Genomic DNA, 13,320 nt, shown 5'->3' with positions numbered 1-13,320 from the left:
AAGGCAAGGTCAGTACAGGTGCATCAAAGCTGGGACTGAGAGACTGAAAAACAGCTTCTATCTCAAGGCTATCAGACTGTTAAACAGCCACCATTGAGTGGCTGCTGCCAACACACTGTCATTGACACTGACCCAACTCCAGCCACTTTAATAATGGGAATTGATGGGAAATGATGTAAATATATCACTAGCCACTTTAAACAATGCTACCTTATATAATGTTACTTACCCTACATTATTCATCTCATATGCATACGTATATACTGTACTCTACATCATCGACTGCATCCTTATGTAATACATGTTTCACTAGCCACTTTAACTATGCCACTTTGTTTACTTTGTCTACATACTCATCTCATATGTATATACTGTACTCGATACCATCTACTGTTTGCTGCTCTGTACCATCACTCACTCATATATCCTTATGTACATATTCTTTATCTTCTTACACTGTGTATAAGACAGTAGTTTTAGAATTGTTAGTTAGATTACTGTTGGTTATCACTGCATTGTCGGAACTAGAAGCACAAGCATTTCGCTACACTCGCATTAACATCTGCTAACCATGTGTATGTGACAAATCAAATTTGATTTTGATTTGATTTGATTTAGAAGTTATTTTCGGTCATAAGAGACGGTAGCGGCAACATTATGTATAAAATAAGTAAAAAAATAAGTTACAAACAACGCAAATAAACAAACAAAAGCACAATCGGTTGGGGCACGTAAAACATCTGCCTTCTTCTCCGGCGACATTTTAGCTCACACCCAAAGTCCATGGGATAAATAGCTTTAGGGGTGTGTCAGCTGTAGCGTGGTTAACACCTAGACAGTATAAACATTCTGAATGAACTTGCAGTGTGTGCTTCCTTTACTGCATTGTGTGAAAATAGATTGAATTGGGGCCTTTCTCAAGAGTGTTTGCCTACACTCTACAACCTAAGTGTGGAAGTTTATGACTCTTACCTGTTGTTGGTCTGTTTGGTGGAAAGGCTCTCTACTGAGAATGAAATAGACAAATACAAAGACCAATATCAGTCAACTGACCAGCTGTATATTTGCTGATTGATGCAATCATAGCAGTTAGGTCCTTTAATTATTATCTTCTTCTGCAGACTGCCTCTATGTGCTTACCTTCATGTGTTTGGTGACTTGTCTCGCTTCAGGCCTGTATCCATCTTTATAAAGAGTGTTGTTCAGCCCTACATGGAGAGCCCATAAAAATTGTGTCATTATTCCTTCCCTTTATCTTTGAGGACAAATATAAACCTGTGAAATTGTTATTGGATTCCTTCAACTGATCTTGAGGCACTTCAATGTGCTTGAATGTCTGGGCCTCACCATCTGACATTGTAATAGCTGCAGCCTTCTCACATTAATAATTCCAGGCCACAAATGGAAGGGGGAACTCCATTTACCTCATGAGTTGTTAAAAACTTCACTAGGGTATTCGGAATTTTGGATGAAGAGCGTGCCCGAATTAAACTGCCGGCTACTCAGGCGCAGAAGCTAGGATATGCATATAATTAGTCGATTTGAATAGAAAACACTCCAACACTGTTAAAATCATGTCTGTGAGTATAACAGAACTGATATGGCAGGCGAAAACACGAGGAAAATCCAACCCGGAAGTACTATTATTTTGAAAGGCTGTTTTTCCATTGAAAGCCTATCCACCATACAAAGACTTAGGACCCAGTTCACGAGCTCTATGGCTTCTTCTACATGTGGCCAGTCTTTGGGCATTGTTTCAGGCTTTTACTCTGAAAAATTAGGGAGAAACAGCACTTTCAATGAGAGGCCAGTGGAAATTTCCAGACATCAGCCATGAGCCTGATCGGGAACGCAACTTTCTTGTATCTCCTTTCCTATTGACGAAGCTTTTGTTGAAATATTATTGATTATTTATGACAAAAACAACTGGAGGATTGATTTTAAACATCGTTTGGCATGTTTCTACTAACTTTTATTGTACTTTTAAAAAACTTTTCGTCTGGACTTGCACGTGCCTTGTGCATTCGGATTACTGGACAAAACGTGCGAACAAAAAGGAGGTTTTTGGTCATAAAGAGGGACATTAGAGAACAAAACAAACATTTATTGTCTAACATGGAGACCTGGGAGTGCCACCAGATGAAGATGATCAAAGGTAAGTGATCAATTTTAATGTTATTTCTGACTTTAGTGAGCCCTCTCCTTGGCTGGAAAATGGCTGTATTTGTTTCTGTATCTAGGCGTTGACCTAACATAATCGTAAAGTGTGCTTTCACCATAAAGCCTTTTTGAAATCTGACACAGCGGCTGCATTAAGGAGAAGTTTATCTTTAGCCGTATGTTTAAAACTTGTATCTTTTATCAATGTTTATGATGAGTATTTCTGTTATTTGATGTGGCTCTCTGCACTTTCACCGGATGTTTGTTTGAGACAATGCATTTCTGAACATAACGCGCCAATGTAAAATGAGATTTTTGGATATAAATATGAACTTTATCGAACAAAACATACATGTATTGTGTAACATGAAGTCCTATGAGTGTCATCTAATGAATATCATCAAAGGTTAGTGATTAATTTAATCGCTATTTCTGACTTTTGTGAGCCCTCTCTTTGGCTGGAAAATGGCTGTATGGTTTTCTGTGACTAGGTGCTGACCTAACATAATCGCATGGTGTGCTTTCGCAGTAAAGCCTTTTTGAAATCGGACACTGTGGTTGGATTTACAAGAAGTTTATCTTTAAAACGGTGTATAATACTTGTATGTTGAATTTGGCACTCTGCAATTTCACTGGCTGTTGTCGAGGTGGGACGCTCTGTACCAGAGAGGTTTTAACACAACTTTCACCCAGGTGCGTCATACCTGAGTTGGAAACAGAAGATCATGTTTATTTTACAAATAATTAATTCAAAGATATCCAATTTTAATATCAGTGCTCCTTAAAAAAAAGGGTACCTAACGTTTATATGTGTCCAACATGTCAGATACTGGTAATGCTTTCAAAGACAACATGCTATTGAAATCTTGGTGAATAGCCTTTTGTTTTTTTCCCCTGCCATTTATTAGCGTCCTCTGTGTAAAGTTTGCATCAACTCAGTCTTAGTATATTGTATACCCAAAAACATGCTTTAGCCCCCTGTGTATTTCTCAATTAGACTGAGTGAATATCTGATAAGGTGCTGAGACAAGGGGCATGAGGTCTTGGATTTGTAAGTGTCACACTGTTAAAGATCAAGATAGCTGTCAGGTCATCGTTTGTACAGTGTGGAGGAAGTGTGAAGCTGTTAACAAGGTGATGATGTACTGGTGACATAGCTGTGAAGGGTGTTACATCCTTCAAGACCTCTGCATATGACCCCTGTATAGTATAATGCATGTTGGAGCCCTTTTGACTCTTACAACTTCACACCCTGGCCCTCGCTTCAGCCTTGAGGTTCTGCAATTAGCTTCCACAGCTGAACATACCATCCCCTGCCCTTCAATGACTCGCTAAGGATCCCATTCCCAGCTGCCGTGTGTCATGCTTGATGTACTTCAACACATGGATTCACCTTTACCTAATCTTCTGTTGTCATTTTCTCCATAGATTGACAGACTGCCAGGCCATCTCTACTGCTCCCCCAGGCTAAGACCATCTCTTCCCTCACCAAGGCACGTGGGCTCCCTGACAGGGGGTGAAAGAAAGATATCGGTTAGTGATGCAGGAGTAGCCTCCACAAATCTTCCAATAGCAACAGAATCAGCACTGACCAAGGTAAGTCATAATGACATTATCTGTAAGTCCTATTGGACTGTCAGCATGCAGTACTCAATGTGCAGGTGCAGGGATATTATATTTTAAGAAATGTGTGTATTATATAGCTACAGCCTTCTCACATAAATAATTCCTGGCTATGAAAGAACACATACCTTCCTCAAGCAACTCATGTTAAGATTTTAACAAAAGGGGACTCTACCAAGGGCGTCATGGAAAAATACAATATATTGTTTATTTTACACATAATTAAGTAACATTTATGGAATTTACAATCAGTTTCTCCTTTTAAATAATAGGTGCATTACTCCTCTGCTTTTACCATGGCAGATGTCATTCACCTTCAAAGACAATATCCCAATTGAAACCTTGGTAAATAATATTTTCTATAGTTTTTCTCTTGTGATTTATTAGGATCCTATGTTTAGTGTATGGATTAACTCAGTCTTAAACCCTGGTTACAACACTGTATTATTTTAATAGGATCCTATGTTTAGTGTATGGATTAACTCAGTCTTAAGCCCTGGTTACAACACTACTATTTTAATAGGATCCTATGTTTAGTGTATGGATTAACTCAGTCTTAAGCCCTGGTTACAACACTGTATTATTTTAATAGGATCCTATGTTTAGTGTATGGATTAACTCAGTCTTAAGCCCTGGTTACAACACTGTATTATTTTAATAGGATCCTATGTTTAGTGTATGGATTAACTCAGTCTTAAGCCCTGGTTACAACACTGTATTATTTTAATAGGATCCTATGTTTAGTGTATGGATTAACTCAGTCTTAAGTCCTGGTTACAACACTGTATTATTTTAATAGGATCCTATGTTTAGTGTATGGATTAACTCAGTCTTAAGCCCTGGTTACGACACTGTATTATTTTAATAGGATCCTATGTTTAGTGTATGGATTAACTCAGTCTTAAGTCCTGGTTACAACACTGTATTATTTTAATAGGATCCTATGTTTAGTGTATGGATTAACTCAGTTTTAAGCCCTGGTTACAACACTGTATTATTTTAATAGGATCCTATGTTTAGTGTATGGATTAACTCAGTCTTAAGCCCTGGTTACAACACTGTATTATTTTAATAGGATCCTATGTTTAGTGTATGGATTAACTCAGTCTTAAGCCCTGGTTACAACACTGTATTATTTTAATAGGATCCTATGTTTAGTGTATGGATTAACTCAGTTTTAAGCCCTGGTTACAACACTGTATTATTTTAATAGGATCCTATGTTTAGTGTATGGATTAACTCAGTCTTAAGCCCTGGTTACAACACTGTATTATTTTAATAGGATCCTATGTTTAGTGTATGGATTAACTCAGTCTTAAGCCCTGGTTACAACACTGTATTATTTTAATAGGATCCTATGTTTAGTGTATGCATTAACTCAGTCTTAAGCCCTGGTTACAACACTGTATTATTTTAATAGGATCCTATGTTTAGTGTATGGATTAACTCAGTCTTAAACCCTGGTTACAACACTGTATTATTTTAATAGGATCCTATGTTTAGTGTATGGATTAACTCAGTCTTAAGTCCTGGTTACAACACTACTATTTTAATAGGATCCTATGTTTAGTGTATGGATTAACTCAGTCTTAAGCCCTGGTTACAACACTACTATTTTAATAGGATCCTATGTTTAGTGTATGGATTAACTCAGTCTTAAATCCTGGTTACAACACTACTATTTTAATAGGATCCTATGTTTAGTGTATGGATTAACTCAGTCTTAAGTCCTGGTTACAACACTACTATTTTAATAGGATCCTATGTTTAGTGTATGGATTAACTCAGTCTTAAGCCCTGGTTACAACACTACTATTTTAATAGGATCCTATGTTTAGTGTATGGATTAACTCAGTCTTAAGTCCTGGTTACAACACTACTATTTTAATAGGATCCTATGTTTAGTGTATGGATTAACTCAGTCTTAAGTCCTGGTTACAACACTACTATTTTAATAGGATCCTATGTTTAGTGTATGGATTAACTCAGTCTTAAGTCCTGGTTACAACACTACTATTTTAATAGGATCCTATGTTTAGTGTATGGATTAACTCAGTCTTAAGCCCTGGTTACAACACTACTATTTTAATAGGATCCTATGTTTAGTGTATGGATTAACTCAGTCTTAAGCCCTGGTTACAACACTACTATTTTAATAGGATCCTATGTTTAGTGTATGGATTAACTCAGTCTTAAGTCCTGGTTACAACACTACTATTTTAATAGGATCCTATGTTTAGTGTATGGATTAACTCAGTCTTAAATCCTGGTTACAACACTACTATTTTAATAGGATCCTATGTTTAGTGTATGGATTAACTCAGTCTTAAACCCTGGTTACAACACTACTATTTTAATAGGATCCTATGTTTAGTGTATGGATTAACTCAGTCTTAAGCCCTGGTTACAACACTACTATTTTAATAGGATCCTATGTTTAGTGTATGGATTAACTCAGTCTTAAATCCTGGTTACAACACTACTATTTTAATAGGATCCTATGTTTAGTGTATGGATTAACTCAGTCTTAAGCCCTGGTTACAACACTACTATTTTAATAGGAACCTATGTTTAGTGTATGGATTAACTCAGTTTTAAGCCCTGGTTACAACACTACTATTTTAATAGGATCCTATGTTTAGTGTATGGATTAACTCAGTTTTAAGTCCTGGTTACAACACTACTATTTTAATAGGATCCTATGTTTAGTGTATTGATTAACTCAGTCTTAAGTCCTGGTTACAACACTACTATTTTAATAGGATCCTATGTTTAGTGTATGGATTAACTCAGTCTTAAGCCCTGGTTACAACACTGTATTATTTTAATAGGATCCTATGTTTAGTGTATGCATTAACTCAGTCTTAAGCCCTGGTTACAACACTGTATTATTTTAATAGGATCCTATGTTTAGTGTATGGATTAACTCAGTCTTAAGCCCTGGTTACAACACTGTATTATTTTAATAGGATCCTATGTTTAGTGTATGGTTTAACTCAGTCTTAAGTCCTGGTTACAACACTGTATTATTTTAATAGGATCCTATGTTTAGTGTATGCATTAACTCAGTCTTAAGCCCTGGTTACAACACTGTATTATTTTAATAGGATCCTATGTTTAGTGTATGGATTAACTCAGTCTTAAGCCCTGGTTACAACACTACTATTTTAATAGGATCCTATGTTTAGTGTATGGATTAACTCAGTCTTAAGCCCTGGTTACAACACTACTATTTTAATAGGATCCTATGTTTAGTGTATGGATTAACTCAGTCTTAAGCCCTGGTTACAACACTGTATTATTTTAATAGGATCCTATGTTTAGTGTATGGATTAACTCAGTCTTAAGCCCTGGTTACAACACTGTATTATTTTAATAGGATCCTATGTTTAGTGTATGCATTAACTCAGTCTTAAGCCCTGGTTACAACACTACTATTTTAATAGGATCCCCGTTAGCTGTTGTGATAATTAGGGTTAGATGATCAATAGACGGGTTGCGAACTGAGTGTGATCAGATCTTCCTGACCACCTCCAGAGATAGTTCGGGACGTGTTGCATAATTGTATAGATGTGTAAAGGAATCTGGACATTCAAATAGTTTAAAATGGGTCAACGTCAACATTATCCTGCCCTGTGACTATGGATAACGTAATATCACTGGATAATATAATAACTTATTTTATAATGTATTAAAAATGAAGAATGTAATAAAAATGCCAGTTAATGTAAAACAAATGTTGAACTGATATGTTACTGTGTCCCAGATAATGTAATAGGTTATTGCATTATCTGGTGGTCATTACAATATCAGGTGAGCAACAAACGTTTTGACATGCTTGATACAAGTCATCTCTGGCAAGGTTATTATTCAGAAATAGTTTTTGGGGGGTCTCAGTTGATGACTACCCAGATTAGTGCAACAGACGTCGTGTCTGAGACACGTTGGCTGTAGGAAGAGACTAGTGAAAGTGTGAAGCTGTCTACAAGGTGCTAATGTAGTGGTTGACATGGCTGGAAAGAAAGTTACCTCCTTCAAGACCTGTGTGTGCAAGTGCCCTGTATTGTCTACTGTAATCCCCTTTGACTCATACAACTTCACACCTTGTGCTTCGCTTCAGCCTTGAGGTTCTGTAATTAGCTTCTAGAGCTAAACATACCAGTCTGTGTACCTCAATGTGTCCCAATCCCTCCCATTCCCAGCTGTCGTGGGGGTAGGGAGGGTGCATTTGAGACTTGCTTGATGCACTTGAACAAATGTTCACTTGGGGCTGAAGATCTGCCCTATATCGCAATGTTCCCTCGTTCTTGGTTGAAGGGATGGTTCAACTAAATTACTAAATTACATATTGGTTTCATTATCCAGTAAGCAGTCTATGGACTAGGTAAGACAGCAATCCATGCTTTGGTTTTGTTAACCTGGCCACTGTCTACAAATGCAGATTGAAAAAAAAGCAGAATTTCTTAAGTACTATTCAACATGCAGTATTGCTTTCCATAATCTTAGATCATTCCTCAGATATCATATAAAGATTGCTTTACTACATGTACATCAAGCAAATTTTCCTCTAGCACAGAATCAGCACTGACCAAAGTAAGTCATAATGACATTATCTTTAACTGTTATCGAACTGTCAGCATGCAGTATTCAATGTGCAAGGGATACTGTGTTTTTGACAGAGAGAATTGGATATTAACTCAGGCTTTAGATGTAATAATAAAAGTAAAACAAGTTTTTTTTTAAGTAGTATAATTATAAACAAAAGCAGTACATTTCCTTAAGTGATTGAATTATACTTCAAATAAATTATTTGGGTACTATTTTGGTTTAAATTTGCCCAAGTCACATTTATTATTTTTAGTATAATTTATAATATAGCTTCCACAAAATAATGCAATTCAATTATTTATTTTTATAATTAAATGTCTGCTTTTATTTTATTTTTATTTCACCTTTATTTAACCAGGTAGTCCAGTTGAGAACAAGTTCTAATTTACAACTGCGACCTGGCCAAGATAAAGCAAAGCAGTTCGACACAAACAACACAGAGTTACACATGGGATAAACAAACGATCAGTCAATAGACACAATAACACAATAGAAAAATCTATGTACAGTGTGTGCAAATGTAGTAAGATTAGGGAGGTAAGGCAATAAATAGGCCATAGTGGCGAAATAATTACAATTTAGCAATTAAACACTGGAGTGATAGAAGATGAATGTGCAGAAGATGAATGTGCAAAAAGAGATACTGGGGTGCAAAGGATCAACAAAATCAAAATAACAGTATGGCACTGTGATAAACTAAATCCAATTTGCTGAGTAGAGTGTTGGAGGCTATTTTGTAAAGGACATCGCCGAAGTCAAGGATTGGCAGGATAGTCCGTTTATGTTCGGCAGCATGAATGAAGGATGCTTTGTTGCGAAATAGGAAGCAGATTCGAGATTTAATTTTGGATTCGAAACGCTTAATGTGAGTCTGGAAGGAGAGTTTACAGTCTAACCAGACCTAGGTATTTGTAGTTGTCCACATATTCTAAGTCAGAACCGTCCAGAGTAGTGATAAGTGGCAGCATATAACACTAATAATAACAATAATAATGTACTGTGTCTCTGGTTAAACATCTCAACACCATACACAGAGACCTGCACCAACTTATAACAAGTAAAAACAGACATTTAGGGCTCTATTCAATCAGATCCACTTTAGCCGACATCCACATAGCGGTTGTTTTAGCCGTGTCGGAGGTGGAACTGCATTAGAGCTGTCAAATCCACAAGTGGCTTCTGGCATTATGAATAAAGCAGACATTGCCATTGGCTGCACTAAGAGTTGTATTAAGCGAAATTCCATGCAGCCTGGTTTACAAGTTCAAACACTGGAATGTGAGACGTAATCTACACCTCGATTAGGCTGATATGAATCCTCATTATCTCATTTAAGGATTTTCATATTGAGTGTCATTATTTATATAAAGAAACAAAATGTGCTTCTCTGCATCGCTGCTAAAATCTGGGTAAAATATTGAAAGGAATGTGAGTCTTATTCATTACATGTAGATATTGCTTGCTAAAGTCTACCAAACTTCCCAGCAGTTAGACAAGCTAGCTATGCAAACTTGATTGATAGCCTGAAATGGCTTCTGGGTAGCTAGTTATGAGTTTGGGGACCTACAGTATCTGGGCTGGCTAAAGCCAACTTCATAAAATTACTAGGTATTACAGCGAAACAACAACATAAAAAAAGATGAACAGGGCAGCTCTGAGGGTGACATTCCCCCGTGCCCCCTATGTGCATTGTCACGCCCTGATCTCCGTCTCCTCCCTCCAGGTGCTCCCTCCTGTCCAGCGCTTCCAGAGTCTCCCTCCTGTCCAGCGCTTCCAGAGTCTCCCTCCTGTCCAGCACTTCCAGAGCCTCCCTCCTGTCCGGAGCTGCCAGAGCCGCCAGTCAGTCAGGAGGTGCAGGTGCCGTCCGTCAGTCAGGAGCTGCCGGAGCCGCCCGTCAGTCAGGAGCTGCCGGAGCCGCCCGTCAGTCAGGAGCTGCCGGAGCCGCCCGTCAGTCAGGAGCTGCCGGAGTCGCCAGTCAGTCAGGAGCTGCCGGAGCCGCCCGTCAGTCAGGAGCTGCCGGAGCCGCCCGTCAGTCAGGAGCTGCCGGAGTCGCCCGTCAGTCAGGAGCTGCCGGAGCCGCCCTTCACTCCGGCGCCGCCGGAGTCGCCCTGCGGGGTCCACGTCTCGTGCCAGATCCGCCACCGCGGACAGATGCCCACCCAGAACCTCCCCTATTAGTTCAGGTTTTGCGGCCAGAGTCCGCACCTTTGGGGACTGTCACGCCCTGACCCTAGATTGCTTTGTATGTTTCTATTTTTCGTTTGGTCAGGGTGTGATGTGGGTGGGTATTCTATGTTGTATGTCTAGGTGTTGTGTTTCTATGTTTAGGCTTGGTATGGTTCCCAATCAGAGGCAGCTGGTTATCGTTGTCTCTGATTGAGAACCATACTTAGGCAGCCTGTTTTCCCACTAAGGGTGCGGGTAGTTGTTTTCTGTCTCTGTGTCTGCACCAGACAGAACTGTTTCATGTTGGTCTATTTTTGTTATTTTGGTCATAGTGTTCTGATTTAAAATAAATATACATCATGAACATGTACAACGCTGCACTTTGGTCCTCTTCACCTTCTTCAACCCACGACAGCCGTTACAGGCATGCCACCTCTGGTATCTACTACGGAATGTGCATAATTTCACAGTCATAGTAGTGTTATAATTTCACCCAGGTTGAACTAATATACTATTATCAGATTCCCCAAATATGGTTAGTTGGATTCCCCAGGTATTCATAGGAAATTAGTGGGTGTCATGGTCGGTCTCAAAGACTGAGAAAAAAGCCTTCATTTTACAGGACCTCACTTTAATGTTATCTCTATTTTTTGTTGTAGGACAGTCCATGAGTTCTGATAACTTACCAGAAGTGTCAGGAGAAGCCAGTACAGAGGTGGGTAATGGCACAGCTTGTTTTCTACCTTCCCCAAGTGGACAATGTGGGAAGTACAGGGAGAACATTCTGAGTTAGCAGCCTAGGAGGTCACACACACTGGTTTCACCCGTACTGTAGACAGGGGAAAACAGAAGAAGTGTTAGCTCGTTGTTTCCTTGTAGTCTTTGTATTTTTAATTAAAGGTAAGCAAAATATTTTACTCCTTAGTGGGAAATAGATGTTCCTATATTTACCATCTGTAATAATATTTTGTTGATTAGTACAGTAATGTAATGAATGTTCTGTTGAATAAATATTGTGTTGATCAATAATGAGTAATGTCATTAATTGAATAAATGACTAAGGCAGAACTGTTTCAGTAGCCTAAATGTCTCGTTAATATTGCGCATTTTTTATTGTTTTATTTAACATTCATGTGACCCACAAAATAAAAACATGTATGGTGTCTTTATACAGTAAGACATGTAGCCATGCTTGGTTAGTTGTCCATAATCTATGAGCTAATAATATTTATTATAACCCTACCGTTAACATCGGCAAGCCTAAAATGGTCCGATTGACAAAACTTTGCCTTCATGTCATGCGAAATAGACATCAGGTGTTTGAAAGGTTTTGGCTGTTCTGAGACACTTGTTTCATGCTTTGACACTCTCCAGTGTTAGAGCTATGTACAGCAATATGACAAAACAAAAATGACTTCACTATAAGATTTCTGCAGTGACGCATAGGAGTGAAGTAGCTTTTAAGTTAATCACATTGACCTCTCAGACTGAAGTGAATCCCTTGCGAGCAGAACTTGTGCATTGCAGGCAGGAAAGCAAGCACAAATTCAAAGGACCAATGCAAATAGTAGAAGCTCACACAACCTTCAACACACAGTCCTCCGTAATTATTGGGACAGTGAAGTATTCTTTCTTCTTTTGGCTCTATACTCCAATAGTTTGGATTTGAAATCAAACCATAACTATGAGGTTAAAGTTCACTGTCAGATTTAATTTGAGGGTATATTCATACATATCAGAGAGAAAACATTAGAATTTACAGCACTTTTGTAGATTTGTCCCCATTTTAGGGCAACAAAAGTATTGGGACAAATTCACTTGTGTGTATTAAAGTAGTAAAAATGTAAGTATTTGGTCCCATATTCAATGTCTACATCAAGCTTGTGACTCTACAAACTTGTTGGATGCCTTTGCTGTTTGTTTTGGTTGTTTTTCAGATAATTTTGTCCCCAATTGAAATGAATGGTAAATAATGTATTATGTAATTTTGGAGTCACTTGCATTGTAAATAAGAATAGAATGTTTCTAAACACTTCTACATTACTGTGGATGTTACCATGGTTATGTATCATCCTGAATGAATTGTGAATAACGACGAGTGAGAAAGTTACAGATGCACAAATATCATACCCTCAAGACATGCTGACCTGTCAGCATTACAATAACAGAGGTTAGCATTTTTAGGGGGGGGGGTATGATAGTTGTGCGTATATTACTTTCTCACTCATCATTATTCATGATACATTCAGGATTATCCGTCATCATGGTAGCATCCCCATTCATGTAGAAGTGTTTAGAAACATATTCTATTCTTATTTACAATAAAAGTGACCTCAAAATGACACAATACATTTTTTACCATTCATTTCTATTGGGCACAAAATAATCTGAAACTCAACCAAAACAAACAGAAAATGCATCCAACAATTTTGTAGAGTCACACGCTTGTTACACGCTTGTTGTAGTCATTGCGTGCTATGAATATGGGACCAAATCCTTAACTCTTCACTACTTTAATACATATATAAGTGAATTTGTCCCAATAATTTTGCTATGTACAAAAACTACTGTAATTTCTAAACGGTTCACCCAATATAGATGAAATTATACACAAATGAAGCTGATATTCTTCACTTTAACCTTGTATGATTTGAAGCATAGATTTGAAGTATAGAGCCAAAAGAAGAAAAAATGCTTCACTGTCCCAATAATTATGTACGGCACTGTATGTTCATGAATTTGACAGAATTGGTTCATTCCCCA

At 37.9% G+C, this 13,320-nt stretch overlaps 1 long non-coding RNA gene across 4 annotated transcripts in view; it reads left to right on the top strand.

The window, feature by feature from the left end:
* Positions 1–11,586, top strand: part of LOC115130243 (uncharacterized) — a 44,354-nt gene extending 32,768 nt beyond the window's left edge. For all 4 annotated transcript variants that reach the window (XR_010464070.1, XR_010464069.1, XR_010464072.1 and 1 more), the window contains 2 exons: positions 3,589–3,756; positions 10,115–11,586. This is a non-coding gene — a long non-coding RNA (uncharacterized LOC115130243). The remainder of the gene's footprint in view (positions 1–3,588; positions 3,757–10,114) is intronic.
* Positions 11,587–13,320: the final 1,734 nt, after the last annotated feature.

Source organism: Oncorhynchus nerka, linkage group LG6 (assembly GCF_034236695.1).
Source record: "Oncorhynchus nerka isolate Pitt River linkage group LG6, Oner_Uvic_2.0, whole genome shotgun sequence".
Taxonomy (NCBI): Eukaryota; Metazoa; Chordata; class Actinopteri; order Salmoniformes; family Salmonidae; genus Oncorhynchus; species Oncorhynchus nerka.
Note: the sequence above shows the minus strand (reverse complement) of the source record. Positions and strands in the feature narration are given on the sequence as shown.